The 18,048-nt window shown below is 40.9% G+C and overlaps 1 long non-coding RNA gene across 3 annotated transcripts in view; it reads right to left on the minus strand.

Moving 5' to 3' along the window:
• LOC142827694 (uncharacterized) overlaps positions 1 to 18,048 on the minus strand; it is a 67,134-nt gene that overhangs the window by 9,758 nt on the left and 39,328 nt on the right. For all 3 annotated transcript variants that reach the window (XR_012902408.1, XR_012902407.1, XR_012902406.1), the window contains exon 2: positions 3,754 to 3,826. This is a non-coding gene — a long non-coding RNA (uncharacterized LOC142827694). The remainder of the gene's footprint in view (positions 1 to 3,753; positions 3,827 to 18,048) is intronic.

Here is an 18,048-nt window from a genome sequence, read left to right on the forward strand (position 1 = left end):
AATTAAGCACACAAATGTTTTGCTGGACCAGGCTATACCCCAAACTCAACAAAGTCCAGAGGTGACTGAATCCGGGGTGTTTATTCTCTCACCCCAATTTTATTGTAACAATCCACATTTTTCTTTTCAACAACATACTTACTGTAGAATAGCTGTATTTCTGAAGGGCTGCAATAGTTAATCCATATTAATAATTACATAATTTAAATATTGTTTCATAATAATAACACGATAGGTATGAAATTGAGGCACTGTAAAACTTAAAACCAAATTTTTTAACCAATGAATACTTAAAATACAGTAATTGTCTGTAACCCACACACCTAGTGTGGTTACTGAGCAATGCAAGTGGTACCTAGACCACAGCAACAGTTAAGATCAAGAGCCTTCTACAGGATGGGATGGGCACCAGCTGGCTGTTAACTCAGCAGGTAGAGGATCCTATACTCTGCTTCAGAGGTTCAAATCCACCTGGTGGTGGTTACATGTCTTAATGCACCAAAACAAAATCCTTATGAGACAATTTGAAATGTGACATTTTCTTTTACAGATTTTACATATTGTAGAAAGGAATCAGTGATGTCCCAGATACCCAAAACAAATATTTTAAACATTAAAATCACTGATGCAATATGTACTTTTCACTGGTCTGATTTAATACCTTGGTGGATTTTAACCTGTAAACTATTCAGCTACATTCTCTAAAATGAATGATGTTTCTGAGGAAAGTAAATTCTAAACGATGGGGAGAAGTCAATGCAGAATTATTAAAAAAAACAGAATTTGAATGACTTGAACTAATCAAGTGATGCAGGCTAATGAACAAAGGTTTTCTGGAGATACACACCAGCAGGAGGGCTCAATTTGAGGGGAACAGCATTAACAGAAACTTGTTTCTAGTTAAATTCAATTAATACTTTGAAATAAATGGAAAGTGGATAGAAGAGAAAGAGAGAACCTATTAAATGTTTTCAGTTCTAGAATCACACCACATGCTTATCCATAAGCATTGACTTCAAGGGAAGTACTCAGGGGCTTAAAATTAAGCACGTTTAAATGCACTGCTATATCAGAGCCCTTGTCCTGACTAGCATATTGTACTAAAGGCACTCTCCCTGCTAGTGTTGGCCAAAGTCAACAGGAACTCAGGATGCTTAGCACTTTCCAGGATTAGATCCCTAGATACTCAATCAGTAAAGCACTTCATGACTCATTGACTTTGGCATATGATAAAGCATCTGAGTCATCCAGCAAAACACCTTACTGATAAGATGTGTTCAAAATTGTGGTTATAGAGCCAAAGACACAATAAAGTCACCTCGTTGGTTAAAAACAAACTCCCAATGAAAAGGGGAAAATCTTTCAAACAAACATGAGGTACTGGAAGGACATTGCCTCTGCAGAAGTCAATATACAGCAACCCATTTTACCATCGCATCCTGTCAAAAAATGCAGTTTTGCCTCATTACATCAAAATGAAACCAACATAAAAGTATAAATTTCAGTCAAGTTTATCTTCTGTTTGTTCAAACGCTGCATTTGGAGTGAACTCAAGTTTTAAAAAAAAGAAGTAAAGAGTCATGGAAACTAATGCCAGGCTGAATTGCAGAAGTGCTAATGAAGCCCCTATTTGAAGTCATATCCAAATGATCCAACATCTCACAGGTGCAGCATTTTTAAAGGAGATCTGAGTTCAAAGACAGAGCTCTAGTACCAGCAAGAACTGGATGTGCTGTGGTCACTCTCTGAGAATGGTAGCATTTCACATCATTCTCTGGAAACTCCCTCAACAGGTTTATTTAGTGACAACAAGTACATTTGAATGAAAGAGCAGCCAGTCTTGTTTGGCCCAAGAGAAATTTGTACTTTGCAGGGTTTGTGGAGGAGGCAGGAATAAAACAGAGGGGCTGTGTCTACATTGGCACCCTTTTCTGGAAAAGGGATGCTAATGAGACACTTCGGAATTGCAAATGCCGCGGGGGATTTAAATATCCCCCGCGGCATTTGCATGAACATGGCTGACGCTTTTTTCCAGCTCGGGGTTTTGCCGGAGAAAAGCGCCAGACTAGACGGGATCTTGCGGAAAATAAAGCCTTTTCCGGAAGATCCCTTATTCCTACTTTCAATGTAGACACAGCCGGGGGAAATAGTGAGATCCCTTTGTGTTCAGTCCCTTTCTCAGAGCAGAGATGCATTTCCTATACGAAGGGTGGGGGGGGATTAAGATTGCCACCCAATTTGAAATCTTTAAACTGATCACTTGTCCCAGGTCTATACTCCTGCTCATGTTTTTGGATGGGTGAATCCATGTAAAGAAAAATGGCTTTTTAGATTGACAACTGATTAGTATACAAGCATGATTATATGCAAATTGACAATTTCTATTGACTTAATTGTGATCTAATGTAACATGTATAATTAACACATGCATTTAAAATAAATGTATATTTAATTAACATGCATATTTATAAAATGAATATTTATATTTAGCATATAATTTCTTTTATTTAGGATGAATTTTGGTGGCACAAAAGTGAGGGGTTATCGTAACTGACTAGAGTTAGTCATAATTTGAATGAGTGGTGATAAGACTTCCATACACAGAGCTCTTCCAGTCCATTTCACTGACTTTGCCCATCTTTCCTAGTCTCAGTTTGGTCTTCTCTCAGATGGATCAAGTCACATGATGATGTGGATGCAAAGCCTGCTGTCAATTAGATTCAGATTTCACCACATCATCATCACTTTTGACCAGAAATTTTGAAAACAAGGCCAAACTCTTTTCTCTATTATGCAGCCGCAACAGAATTTCAAGTCAATGGAGAAAGATGGCCATGTAGTTAAGAACTTGACTCAGGAGAAGTGTTAATCATTAATATTTGAGGCACATTTACGTGCTACAGTGATGGGGGCATAGAAAAGCTTATAAATTACCATAGTTACTACCAGAATATGGATGGATGTAACTAAGAGCAGAAAGGCCCTGATGCAGCAAGGTTCTCAAGCATGTGCCTATCATTAAGCATGTGGATAGTCCCATGACTGCTCCAAATGTAAAGCTTAATGCCATAAGTGGTTTTTCCAGTCCATATGAGTGCCTCTGGATTCCTCAGTGACGTTAAATTCTTACATAGCAGCAACAGCCTGTAATGTTTTCTCCCACCTCTAGTCAACTAGAAGACTCGTTCTGCTGTGGCAAACAATGCCCTGGCTCCAGTTATTCACACCTTCATAATCTTTCTCCTGGACCAAAGCAGTGCAATACTGTGACACGTTTTAGGTTTATCTGAGGTGTCAGGGGTAAATTACTGCCACTTTCTTACAGCAGAAGAGTGCCCTATCTGTGCCTCACCAGAGACCAATTTCCCCAACCACAGGCTACTGTCAACTCAGGTGCTTCTCTCTGGACTCTGCAAACCCTGCTCTTTCCCTCTTCATGCTAGCCATGTACACACTCCACTGTTACACTTAAAATGCCTAATCACTATCTTCCAGACACCTGGAACTCACACCCATCTGCTGCCTAGTTCACTGCTTTCACCTCACTTTCCTAGCACAAGGAACTTAAGATAGGCTTGCAGTAAAATCAAATATTTACTTAACAAATCTTGACATAAATATTCAAAATAAAGGCATGTAAAAGGATATATGCAGAGACAATGTTACAGGGAAGACAAAAACCATGTGCAATGCATAGCCTATAGCCTACGCTTATTAGCAAGTACATTTCCTTTTTAATAGGTTATTTCTCACCCGATGGTTAGGCCTTCCAACACTTGTCCATCCCACCAAGCTGCGATCCATCATTCATGAAACTCTTGCAACTCTGAAAAGATAACAGATAACCACTTGAGAAGATTCTTTTCTCTTACAGTCATAGACTAATGATTCTTAGACTCAGGGACACTCCCTCTTCTAAGTCCTCTCCTGGAAGTTCAATTTCCTTTAAACCTCCAGAATGAATCTAGTCTAGACAGCAAACATAGGCTGTCTCTACAGATGTCCACCGCTCTCTGAGTCAACTTCAGATAACCCTGTCCTTAGGTGATAGGTTTCACTCCCAACAGATTTGGAACACAATATCCTACATGGTACATAAATCTAAAATTCTTTCCTATACAAACATCTCTCAATAATCTTGACAATCAGCAGGCCTTAGCTTTCAGCACTGACCAAACAAGACCCCCTTCGGTGTAATATTGAGAAAATGGCCAGACACAGATGTCATATCCTTGCCAAGGCAGGTCTTCAAAGCTTAGGAAACTCAAACTTCATACACAAAGCTGCTGCAGCATATGTCTCTTTAGCAACAATGGCTACTGTGAACAGACACATGTCCTTTGATCACTACAGTCATTTCCCATAGAATATCAAGTCAAGTTCAAGGCATCAACCCATATCTTCAAGGCTCTCAGTGGTCAGGATTCTGGATATATGGAAGACCAGATAATGCTCCAGGATGAAAGACCATAGCTGACAACTCTCCTCTGGTACAAAGGAACTCTATACTAAGGCTGTGTCTAGACTGGCCAGTTTTTCCGGAAAATCAGCCACTTTTCCAGAAAAACTTGCCAGCTATCTACACTGGCCGCTTGAATTTCCACAAAAGAACTGACTTCCTACTGGAAGAAATCAGTGCTTTTTGTGGACATACTATGCTGTTCCCACTCAGGAAAATGTCCCTTTTGCGCAAAACGTTTGCGCAAAAGGGCCAGTGTAGACAGCTGAGATTTGTTTTCTGCAAAAAAGCCCCGATCGCGAAAATGGCGATCAGGGCTTTTTTGTGGAAAAGCGCATCTAGATTGGCCACGGACGCTTTTCCGCAAAAAGTGCTTTTGCGGAAAAGCATCCGTGGCCAATCTAGACGCTCTGTTCCGAAAATGCTTTTAATGGTAAACTTTTCCGTTAAAAGCATTTCCGGAAAATCATGACCATCTGGACGTAGCCTAAGAGTAAAGCTCATCTGCATGTAGAAGACAATTTTCTCAGCAGCCAGCCCAAGACTATGGAATGAACCACTGGGATATTGGACCATCACAAACCTCATCCATTGCCTTCCGCTCTAATTAGCGTACACATTTCTTTGCCTTCTTCTCTAATAGAGAGAGAAAGATATTTTAAAAATTCCAAAACATTCCACTACCTACAATCCATCCCATAGGGAGAGGATGAAAGAACAAGAACACAACAGATATTACATGTTGCTAAATGGAATGAGATTAGATACTATAACAATGAGCTCAGTTATAAGAACTGATATAGAACAGAATACAGAAATTTATGCAAGTGCTTAAGCACATTGTTGTGTAGGGGGCAACATCTATATTAAGTTACTAAGTCCATGCGTGTTATATATTTTTAAGGCTATTCATTAAAATTTGTCTTCTTGTGAGGACTGTGGGCTTCCTCTTCTCCCTTTCACAGCTGAGTTGATTTTTACCTTCATCTGCACGATTCCGGTTCTTTTTACACTCCAAGCAACAGGTATAAATCAGGGATAAATCAGGGAGACCGAGTTGGGGCTCAAAAATAGAGCATCATTGCAGTGGTGAGAAGGGCTAACTGCCCAAAGTACCTAGCTAGCATCCTAGGTGAGTATGTACATGAGGCAGCTAGGCCTGCTGGCATGCTAATTCGATCGTCGAATGGTGTTCTCAACTATTTACTTGCTCTCCCCCCACCCCCACTGCCTCAATATGACAGGCAGCAGGGAGGAGGAGAACAGGAGCCAGTGCTGGAGGGAGCTGGCTAAAATCCCATTTCCCCCAGCATATCTCCATGGTTCCCCCCCCCCCCCCCGCCGCACACACACACTTCTATCAGAGGCAGCAAGGAGGGAATAGGAGAGGCTGCTCCAGCAGCAGCCCCTGTCTGGGGGGGGGGGGGAAGCAGCCTCCCCATTCTCCCTCTCTGCCTCTGATAGTGCAGCAGTCCAGAACCAGTGTGAGCCAGGACTACTCAGTCCCAGCTCCAGCCAGCTTCCACTGTGGCTCTGCAGAGGGCCCCCTTATCGACAAATTGTATCAACTACACGATTAGCCAGATAATCATAATTTAACATCCTTAACAGAAACTACTGCAACACATGGCAAAGGGCACCTTACTCCTGCTGCAAATGTCATGAAAAAATCCAGCTCTCTTTTGGCTATTCCTGCCACACCTGTAGAAAGCAAAAATCCACAAGGTTCAAAAGCAAAAAGCTTTCTTGAAGTACATACAGGAGATACATCCATCACTGTTTTTAAACCAACTACATAACCACATGCACTATTTAGAAACACACTGGTGATGTTTAAGGTTACTTTAAGAAAGAAAATACATTGTTCTTTCTAGCACAATATAACTAAGGAATTAAAATCTCAAAAGACCTTTAGAAAAGATCAAATATCAAGGGGGGGGGGAAGAAAAGATTAAATCAACCTAGGCATCACATCTGTGCCAGAACACAATCTCTATGTATGCAAGATCTTTCTTTCAAGAACTATCACATCTGATCTATCATACCACACGCTATCCTTTTGATCACATGGATTCTCTCTCTTTATGAAGCATAGGAATTAATTTATATCAGATCTTGTCGGTTTCTTCTTCCAACTCCACTGCCTTCTCTAGTCCAGCATTGTCTTATTTTCTGTCCAACGACAAATCTCATCATGCTTGCTGCAAGAGTCTGCCTCTCTGAAGCCTCTGCTTCCTGAAACAGATTTCATGTATCTCCTTGACTGTTGAACTCCACTGTCTTGTCTGGTATCCTTGCTAATAAATGTGTGGAACTACAACTACTAAGAAAGAGGATATACAAAGTAAAGCTTCATTGTAATAAACAGAAAATCTTTAACACGGGGTGGTATTCCCTTTGGTACTTATAGGAGAATATATGAAAAATATGAACCATATATGAAAAACATGTTTCCACCCAAACAGAGGTGGTACTTTTTTATATGTACATTAGTTAAAATAAAGCTACAAGATTTTAAAAGTGAGTCTCTTGACTGTTGAGTTACTGCTTCGAGCCACAAAAATATAGTCAAGGACATTTTCTCATTGATTTACTGTACATAGCCTTCCAGGCAGCCTATCCAGAACAGACAATTTCCTACAAAAAATTTTTTCAAAATAATACCCTGTCCTTTAAGACAGCCATTCAGAGTCCTGTGGGGTTTAAGAGCTAGGTATTATTTTTATGGGAAAGCTAAGAATTTCTCTAATGTGCAGTGTTCTGATTAACTCTGCATTCCGAAAAGGGGGGGTGATCAAAAGTAATGCAGCTGTATATGCCAGAAAATATGGGGCTTTTTATTAGTGAAAGTGCCCAACTCCCACTGCATCCTTGGATCCCATCAGACTTGTCCTTTCACTATCCAGAAGCCTGCCTCTGCACTCCACCGTGCACTTTCATAATGAATTATACCCATAAGCACCATGAAAACCCCAATCGAGGGAAAGAACAAAGACTAATCTGAGGTTTTATATCTGCCCTGCCAGGTAATCATTTCTGTCCTATGCAAGAGAAAAATATTAGATTTCCAAGAGACTACTGATTACTAGTTTATATGCATCCCAAAAGAATCCCAGAAAACACCTACAAAGGCTTCAAAGGCTCACAGTGAGACACATCAGGAGGTGCTCTGTGCTGGAGAGACGCTTCTTAGATGGCTGGAGACACCAAATTTTACCTTGTGTGCATCAGACTACTCAGAACATCTGTTGATCCTGCAGGACACATACTCTGATATTTCAGATTGTTAATTATCCAGAATTATACAGGTGTTATTGGAAGGAAGTATTGTGTGTTCACACATAATTACAAATTACAAATTCCCAGGCTTCATTTTTTAAAACTTAATTAAGTTCTCCAAAGTTAAAACAAAAAGTGATTTTACTAGATCTGATAGGTTGCGTGCATTAGTACATCTGTAACCTCATTTATCAAAACTTCTTTTATCCAAAGCCATGTTACATCCAGAACGTGCAGTATGTACCCTGAAAAGTGCCCCATTTTACTGAAATTCCAATTATGCAACTAAATTCCCTGCTTCCCCTCTTATTCAGATTAGTGGGCTTCTAAAATACACTGCAGCTTTACATCACAGCATAGCTCCCGTCTTGGAAATATTTTTCAATGTCTTTTCTACTCAGCTTCTTTGATTTTATAGTGACTTCACCAAACACTGGTAGGCAGTAGAAGTTACTTGGAATTAATTGCCTACTTTCTCGGCCAAAAGGTTTTTTGATTAGCAAAAAAGCAAGAAAAAACAAACAATTTGGTAATCAATTCTCACACTTAGTAATCACAGCTGTCTATGTTAATCCAACAGAGAGGAGGAGGTGGATGAAGAGGAAGAAGAGAATCATATGTTTTAATCAAATACAACACAGAACGAAGTGAAAACATACCTATTAACTTTAATATTGGTTTCTTTGTTGGAATTTTTAAGACCTCACTGCCATTATTCTTGGTGGTAAATATAGGAAAAAACCTTCTGTGGCTACTTCTTTGTAAAAACAGATAAACTGATTGACTAGACATGAATTATACATGTTATCCCATTGGATAAAAAATGATTGTTCTTAAAAACTTCTGGGTGTCCTTTTCTGAAGCGAGTCCAAGTGTCCCAGCTACACAGATAATATTACCCAAGTGTGACTAAAATGTGTGACAGCTGAGGGCAACACTGTCCAAAATGCCTAATAGGCTACCCCATTAGGGGTACCTCGGCTACCCCTCTGAAGCTTCAAAATGCCTAATGTTAGGCTCCTAAATCCACATTTAGAAATCTACATGAATGGCCTGATTTTTCAAGAGTATAGTACTGATCGATTCCCACTTATGTCAATTTGAGTTTTGCCCTTCTCTTACTTATACATGCCAGACATGCACGCTTTTGAAAATGTGGACCTACTGATACAAATGACCTTTCTTTTACCAACCAATGGATATTTACCAGTGGGGGTGGGAGCCATGTTCCCTCTAATTTTTGCCGATCCATGTGAAGAATAAATTTTGTTATGTGGCCCAAGGCATGTGTGGATGTGCACCACCTGTAGAAACACATGCTGCCCACTGTAAGCACTCTGCTTATCAACTGGGCAGCATCTGAATCTTTACTGGGTGGCCTCCCAAGCACTCTGCTTACACCCAACACTTGTTGTGAATGGGGGAAAGTTCCATGTGAACGAATGTGTTGCATTTACCTTTGCTAGGAAAAGTCTTGGGTTCATAAAACCCTCACATATATGAAAATCTGAAAATGAGCTGCCAACAGATGAAAATTTTAATCCTAATTCATCAAAGCACTTCAACGTATGCCCAAATCCATCTCTGAGGTCAATGTGATACAAGTCCATGACTAAAGTTAAGTGCTTTACTGAACACATTTGAACGGTTGAATTGGGAATCAATGAGCAATTCAGTAAGTTTCACAGACCACATGGAGCAAAGTACAAAAGTAAACAACAGAAATGCGAAAAAGTATTATTCACTTTAAATTCCAGCAGTCCAAGGTCCTCCTTGTGCAGTGAGATTCATGCAGACAGACCCCATTGCCCATACGGAGTCCCACTAGATTCAGTTACAATGTTATAAAGGTGGCATCTCTTTAAAATATCATTTATATTTTGATCATGCCATTGGGACAGTTCTGTCGGTATAATCCCATGGACTTCAATGGAATTACATTACCAGAGGAACTTCCACCTCACTAAAAGAAAAAAGCAAGTAATTCACTTTACCACACCTGTGCAGGACTTTCAGCATTTAGATTTGGAATAATTAACTTCCAATCCTGTTGAAGATGTAAACATTGCTCTAGTCCTTTCCTCATCTTTCAGAGAGGCTTGTTAGTTAATTAGGTTTAAAAATAGATAATTAAGACTGAATATTTATGGTCTGTTTTTAAAGAAACAAAGAGTTATATTGACTCATGCTGTACAGGGTTGCCAACTTCCTAATTGCACAAAACCAAACACCCCTGGCCCTGCGCCCACCTCCCCTCACTACTTCCCCCTTCTCTCTGTTGCTCATTGTTCCCCAGCCTCACTCACTTTCACCACGCTGGGGCAAAGGGCTCAAGTACTGGAGGGGTGAGGGCTCTGGCTAGGGGTGTGTCCAGATCTGAGGGGATGAGAGTGCAGGAGGGAGCTCTGAGGTAGGACCAATGAGTTCAGTGTGTGAGAGAGGATGTGGCCTCAGAGACAGCACAGGGACAGGAAGTGGCTCTGGGCTGAGGTTGGGGTATGGAAGAAGGTGTGGGCTCCAAGAGGGAGTTTCTGTGCCAGGAGGCGGCTCAGGGCTGGGGCAGGGAGTTGGGATGCAGGAAGAGATTTGGGGTGCAGGCTCCGGGGGCGCTTCCCTCAGGTGGTTCATGGAAGCAGCCAGTTTGTCTGGCTCCTAAGGGGAGGCACTGCCCCCACAGCTCTCACTAGCTCCAGTTCCCAGCCAATAGCAGCAGTGGAGTTTGTGCTCAGACTGGGGTCAGCACACAGATCCCCCGTGACTGCCCCTATATCCAGGAGCTGGATGTGCCAGCTGCTTCCTCCCTTAGCCCCACTACACCACCAACTGGACTTTTAATGGCTCGGTCGACAGTGTCGATCAGAGCTGCCAAAGTCCCTTTTCAACCAAACGTTCCATTTGAAAATCTGATGCCTGGCAGCCCTAATCCTGTATGGAGGGGGACAAAGAAGGCTTGTCAGTTTTCTATTAGCCTGGCTTCTTTTCTTCGTTTTTAATAAGTCCCTTACATGACCCACACTACTTCTGGCAAACAGACTGTCCTACAGAGCTTCTGTATAGACAGCTGGATTGCAGAAGAGATACAGAAGAGCCACCTCATTCTCTAAGGGAGGCCTGCCGTCCACCAGTTAGGCCTGTCTGCTCCACTGGAGCCCTGTGGGGCAAATGTTGACAAGCAATAGGCAGCAAATCCCTGGGCCTCTAGGAGAACATAAATAGCAGCAAGAACATATAAATAGTAACTCAAAGTCCGGAGGCTTAAGGAAAATGAATGAAAGGATGAATGTACTTCTAGAAAGCTTTCCTTTTTGTGACTGATGGGCTAAATCATGCATTCTGTGGGGAGTAAACTAAAACCCAGCTGTGCAGACTACTTCTTCTAGATGCTGCAGTTCTGGCCAGCCCTTCATCATGCCAAAGAAGGTCTTGGGCCCTACAACTCCCGGTGCAGGTGCGGTCAAGTACAGCAGAGAGCACATATGAGTTTATCTAAGCTGCAGCAGAGTAATTTTCATATGTTCTTTCTTATCTGATCCAAACATTATTGGTTTTATATTCAGAGGTGCGATGAATCAATGGTTTAGGAGGGTGCAGTTCTCACTAGAGTCAATGGGAGACACGGACGCACACACAGTAATTTTGCCCAGTTTTGGTTCTGCAAGTTTCAGTGTTCTAAGAATTCTGTTCTGCAGAAGAACCACACGCCACACATTTATGTATTCATCCACAAATTGTGGATATGGACTCAGCATTTCACCAACAATACTCATACACTCCATTGTCTCCCCTTCTTATCAGTCTGTATCCAAAACTGTTATTTGATTTTTCTCTCACAGAAAAATGATGCCACAGCACAATTCAAATCAATATATTAAAAATGGCATATTATCAGACTCCGTGCAGTAAAAAGTACTGGCTCAGTGTCTGATACAAAGGTTTCTTCGAGAAGCGTAAGATAGCATGCCTGCCTTAGCAAACCATCAATTTAAATGATTGGGGGCGGGGGGAAAAACAACACATAATAAGTGACAGATTTTTCAAATCAGATAAAGATGGGAACCAGATTATCTGTCTGTGGGTGATAGATTGCAGCAATAATAAATTCACTTTAAGACACTGGATCAATTTTTAATCAAGCCAAGAATTATTATTGCAGAAAGATAAAATGACCCATGAGGAGATGCCTTAATTTTCCACCAATCAAATTATAGCCTTTCTAAATAAGATGTAATGAGATCCATGGAATATCCAGGTTACACAGCCTACCTAATTACCCATGTTCCCTGTCATGTAGTGATATAGTAGCAGTAAACTGACCTCTGAATTTACCAAGATGAAAAGGTAATTAGTTTTTCCACAGGGCTGTAGTGAAAACAACAGCAGTGACACATGTCATCTCCTACCACCAAGGCACAGTCTCGGTGCTCTGTGTTCTTAAAATATACCGGATATGATCTACTGAGTAATAAGCTACCATCATTAAGTGAACCATGCATCTGACACAAAAGCACCCACTATCTCCAAGTTGCAAATATAGGGTCTGAAAGTGAGGAAGACCAGATTATAATTCCACATGCTACCACATAGGGGCTCATGAGTTGGTTAAGTAGCATATAAATAATGATGTCATAGGGACATATATTAGGGACACACTTTGAACCCCAGACAGCACGAGTACAATTGTTATTCATATTGTCTTTACCTACGCATGCAAGCACCTCCATATTTTATACCATTTCCAGTATTATGGCCTTGGAAAAACACTTCAAAACATGTACAATGTGGATAAAGATGTGTGAGGACACAGTGAGATGCTACAGTACCTGAAGATAATTAGTATTTATTAATAGTTCAAACAGACAATCTTAGTTATGCGAACACTAGAACAAGCCTATTTCAGTTTTTATGTCCCTACGCCTTTTCCTCCAAATATAGAAAAATAATTTGGTGTGTGGGAATACTGACCACAAGCAGAACGATCATCCAGAATTGGCTGCGGGTTTCTTTGGGCAAAGCAAGAAGCTGAAAAGTGATCAGATGATTTGTCCTGAATGCATGGCCTTTCCTTTGGGCATCAATGCAGCTTAGAGATGCAATGACAATCATAATTGGCTCATGCAAAGAAAGCCGTCATCAAATTAATGAGCTACAACAATTCATCTACCCGCTGTCCCTTTCTTGCTAATTTATTAATAACAATTACACAAAAAATGGCATGGATTATAAATTTCAATTTCTCTTCTTCACCTGAAAATCTAGTCTATAATAGTCTTAGAAATGATCTCATATTATTTCAATGAGATTTATGGCTTATTACTAGTAATGTGACAGTACCCAATTGACCATAAAAGCTAAGTATTTTAAAGTAACTTAAATTACCCTTTCTGCGCAAATTGGATATTTGGATTACACACCAGGCATTGCTTTTATGACAGATGCCCTCATAACATTAGCAGCACATCATGCCATTTTGCTTGGGTTTACTTAGGCCCTACATAGCACAGCACCAGGAGCTGTGAGTGTCAGCAGGTTGAATAAAATATCTTTTTCTAACTGGATACAATAGCTCAGTACACGTGATAATGGCCAGTCCGAGAGCACTACCCAGGCAGATTTAGCATGAAGTTTTCAAAGCCTTTCTCTATTCCCATTCAAGTCAATGACAGTGAATTCTATGGGAGCAGAATTAGGTCAAAATTGAGCACATTTGAAAATATCACTTGTGTGAGTATTTATGGAATTTTTAACTCAATGGAGCCGATTTGAAGTTCAGTTGTACTGCTGTTAGTCAGAGGTAATTCCATTCAGAGGTTCATTACACCAGTATAAATCCAGTGTGAATGAGGTCCACTGTATTCACCTGTCCTATTTTATGTTGGATTGTATAAACCTTACAATAATTCTCGTCCTTGTACAGAAACACCAGTATAATGAAACTTTATAGCAATATAACTGCACTGATACCACAGGTAGGCCTGCCAACAGGGGGCAGGGGTGGAGGAGCAAAGGAGGCAGTTAACAGGGAGCCCCTGGGCTCCCAGCCACCGCTACTGCTACTGTGGCAACAGCAAAGACCAGAGCCTTGGGCCTTTTAAATTGCCACCATACAAAGTGCAGCTCTGAGGGCTGGGTGAGGACGCACTTCGCTCCAGCCAGTACATAGGGATGGCTGCCCCTGGCCCCACCCCTTTCACCCAAGGCTCCACCCCTTCCAGGAGCATGGAGCCAGGCTCGCACAGACTGTCAGCTCTCCTGACTACCAGGAATTATACCGCTTTGGCAATACAGGTATAGTTCAAGCAATACAACTTTTGTATGTAGACAAGCTCTTACATTCAAATGAAGAGCACATCCTAGGCTGATCTGTACACTTCCATCTTCCCCTTGCAGGCTGTATGTTTTAACTTTAGATTACATGGTGCTGATGATATAAGGTGAGATAATGCAAAAATACTTTTTTTTTTTGCCTCTATAGGTTAGAAAAATCTATAAGAACAAAATATATACACATGAATACTATAAAAGTATTTCATAACCACATAAATATCCCCCACTTAAATGTTTGATGAAAATGTGTCACTAAAAAAAATTAAGCCCATACATTGACTTAAGATGTTTCCTTAAGATCAACATCTGACATGAAAAATCTAAACGCTGATTTCCACTTGTGTAATATTTCTACTAATATTTGTATCTGTCTAATTAAGCCATTCATTAAAAAGTTAAGTTAATTTAATGGGAAATTTCCGTCAGCATTCCATTAGAATTCCTGGTAAATTAATGCTTTAAAACCTCTAACAGGGATCTTCAAAAGAAAGCTTTCTTAACAAATGTGTGATAATCAGCATAATTAATACTCTCAAAAGTACACTTTTTTTTAAAACAAATGGCATTTGTGAATCAAAAATCCCACTCATCTCACAATATACGCATGCATCAGACAACATAAGTACTGGACAATTCCTGAAGGACAGCCAGCTGACCTAGAAACCGTAAGCATTAATCACAACAAAATTAGTTTGTGGAACTCTAAACTCTTAAACAATTGCTCTATCCCAACTAGGTACAGCAGATGCTTATAGGTATGCTTATAGGTGTTGTCAGACCTCGAGTCCTACAATAATTTTCAATATAGACTTTACAGTATCTCCTCTGCCCTACTACCAAAGGCAGATTCATTCTGATTCTCCTCTCATTTCCTCCTCCCCGACATCTATTCCATTCGATCATGTTTCTAATACTGCCTCCCTGACAGCAGGATCTGAGTGCATGAGTTCAAGACCTAGTAAAATAGGACTTTTTTTTTTCCTACTACTCTAAGGGCTTGTCTATATAATGGGTTAATGCATACCACAGGGTATGATTTCTAAACCATGCTAATGTATTATGCATTAATTGGCTCCCTTCTGGTGCACAATACAGATTCCCTAGTCTGCTTTGACATAATACTCTTTGAAATAGTAGTGCGCCTATGCACAAGTCTTTATTATATTGTTTGGTTGAAGTCATTTGGGGACTTTCAATAGGTACATCAGATTTAGTGTTGAGTGAAAATCATTTATGTTTCTTTGGTTAAGATCAGCTCGCTATCTGAATGTGTGTTCTACCTGGGGACGACATTGTGGGAACATGATGATCTAATAAAGGTCTTTTACATCTTTTATGGTCCCAAGAGATTTGGAAATTTTGTTCAGTTTGAATCAACAAAGAGTTTATCTGCTTAGCTGAACAGCCCAAATCACTGACATGTGCACAGGGGGGCAGAAATCTCACAGTACCGCCAGTTTTCCTGCTTCTGATCAAGCCAGAACTACCCCAGGAACAATCTCTCTCATAATTTTAGACAGAATGCTGAAGGTTCCTTTCATGTTATTTTTGCCACCAACTGTACCTGAAGTGCTGATTAGCTGGGAATAAATCCAGCTCTCTTTAATTTCACCTCCTTCAGTATCACTCAGAAAAAAATGTATCTACCCTCACTCTATCTTAGGTACTTACTGTATACCCTCAATCATAAGCCTGTGCATTTATAAGCCGACCACTCCCTCCCCCAAGTAAAAAAAAATTTTTTTTAAATTGCAATGACCCTTTCATAAGCCAACTTTATATCAGCAGTTTGCAAACTTCCCGGCCCAGCTCATCAGTTTAAGCAGTCACGGAGCCTCTCAGCTCCCATTGGCTGCTGTTCACCATTCCCAGCCAATGGGAGCTGCGGGAAGCAGCACAGGTTAAAGAAATGTGCTGGCTGCCCCTTCCCACCACTCCTGTTGACCCAGAACGGTGAACAGCGGCCACTGGGAGCTGTTCCAGTGTACATAAAATGTCATTCCAGGTACATAAATGCCCCAGTGCCCCAGCAGTTTGCCCTTCAGGGCTAGGAACTGAAGTTTGCCAACCCATCCCCCAGTTAAAAAAAAATGGTAAAATGCAATGACCCATTCATAAGTCGACCCCCACACTTTACTTCATAATTTTTTACAAAAAAATTAGGTTTTTGTTCAAGTATGTATAGTACTTATCCCCCTCCCCCCGCTCCCCAACTACTGTCATATCAGAGCATCAACCAGTCCAATGTATTGATCTTCACAAAACCCCAATGAGGCAGGGCAGTGAAATAATCCCCATTTTAATCCCCACCTAAGGGATGGATTTTAAAAGCCATTTAGAAGCCTAAAGATGCTATTAGGCACCTAGTAGGATTTTCAAAAGTGCCTGGATACCTATCTGCATCTTTAGGTGCCTAAACACCTTTTAAAAATGTAACTGAGTGACTTGCTCGTGGTCACACAGGAAGGCTAAAGCAGAGGTGGAAACTGAAGCTTCCGCCACTTCCCCCCCAAATTGGAAGATACCCACCGACCATCTTTCCTCCATAATAGCCACTCACTGACTCTAGGGGAGATTTCTGCACCTCTGGGAAGGTGCACAATGGGAAAGGATGCAGCCAATGGTATGCCATCAATGTTTTCAAAGAAGGATTTTAACTGGCTTTTCAAATCTAATTGTCTCCAGTTTAAAAAAAATCAAAATGGGTCAAACAGTTATGGTACATTTCACTGTATAAACAGAACTCATAGAATAATCCTTAAAACGACTGACACACAAAATCTCAGCGGTTGCATGCTGTGGTCTCTGCTGTTTAAAGCTTAAATAAGCTTTATATGGCAAAGCCCGCAGCAAAACCTCCCTGGAGGGCAGGGGCTGGCAGCCCCTGCCCATTCTACTTCCAGGGAGGTAGTTTCCCTGCCACAGAGAAACTGCCTCCCCAGGAGCCGAACAGCCAGCCCCCTGCTGGCTCTGCTCCAGGTGAGACAGCTTCCCAGCTGTGGCAAAGCGTTTTCCCCGCAAGTGGAGCAGGAAACTCTTGCCCATCCAGCTCCTGGGATGGAGGCTTAGCTGCCCTGCTGCAGTGAAGCCACCTCCCCGGAAGCCAGCTGAGTGTAACCCGACACCAATAAGCATGAGCTTATCGGTTAATCGTGTAGTCGGTTAGACAGATATCCCTAGTTGAAAGGACTGGATCCTAGAAGGGGGCAGGGGTTGTTAGAACAGAAGGGAATAAAAAGCATTGGAAGAGCTATCTCCCGAAGAAAACAAACTTACAGCTGCACTATGTCTGCCCTCAAATTTCATGTCTCTAAAGCTAAAACTTCAGCGAATTATTTTCATTACCTTGTTATCTTTAGATATTTAATTAATTTGCACCAAAGTCCCCGGCATTCTCATTCCTTAGCTTCCTGCTCAGTTTGTCTCTAGAGTAAGGAATACATACTCACATGCTCAGAAGCTAGAAATCTTACCATATTTAACAAGAAGCATCTCTGACAGTAATTGGAGTTTTGTATCAAGACAAATAAATGGTAAGATCATAAGAACATACCCTAGTGGCCACATGCACCTGCAAATACCAACATCAGAGAGTGAATTTAACATAAGGCCTCAGTGGAGATGAATTTTCTATAAACAAACTATCTGAAGAAAGCCTCACTTTTGTCATATGTTATTCCCATAGAAGAAAATGAATATTCTGTTTTGTTTGTTCCTTACCAGCAGCACCAGCTTCATTATTTACCATTAATCCTTTCACTTTCCTGTCATGTGTGTAAAAATATAATATTCTTAGTGACAGTGGTGCAATGAGCTTTCCTCAGAGCCAGCACTTCATGCAAATTATCCACATTGTTAAATATGCCAGAATGCTAATATCGCACATGGATGAATTTAAAGAGGCTTTCCCCATATTTTATTAAACAACAGTTTACTTCTATTAAGACACAGTTATAATCAAAAGGCCCAACTTTGCAACACTTATT

This window comes from Pelodiscus sinensis, chromosome 3 (genome assembly GCF_049634645.1).
Source record: "Pelodiscus sinensis isolate JC-2024 chromosome 3, ASM4963464v1, whole genome shotgun sequence".
Classification (NCBI taxonomy): domain Eukaryota; kingdom Metazoa; phylum Chordata; order Testudines; family Trionychidae; genus Pelodiscus; species Pelodiscus sinensis.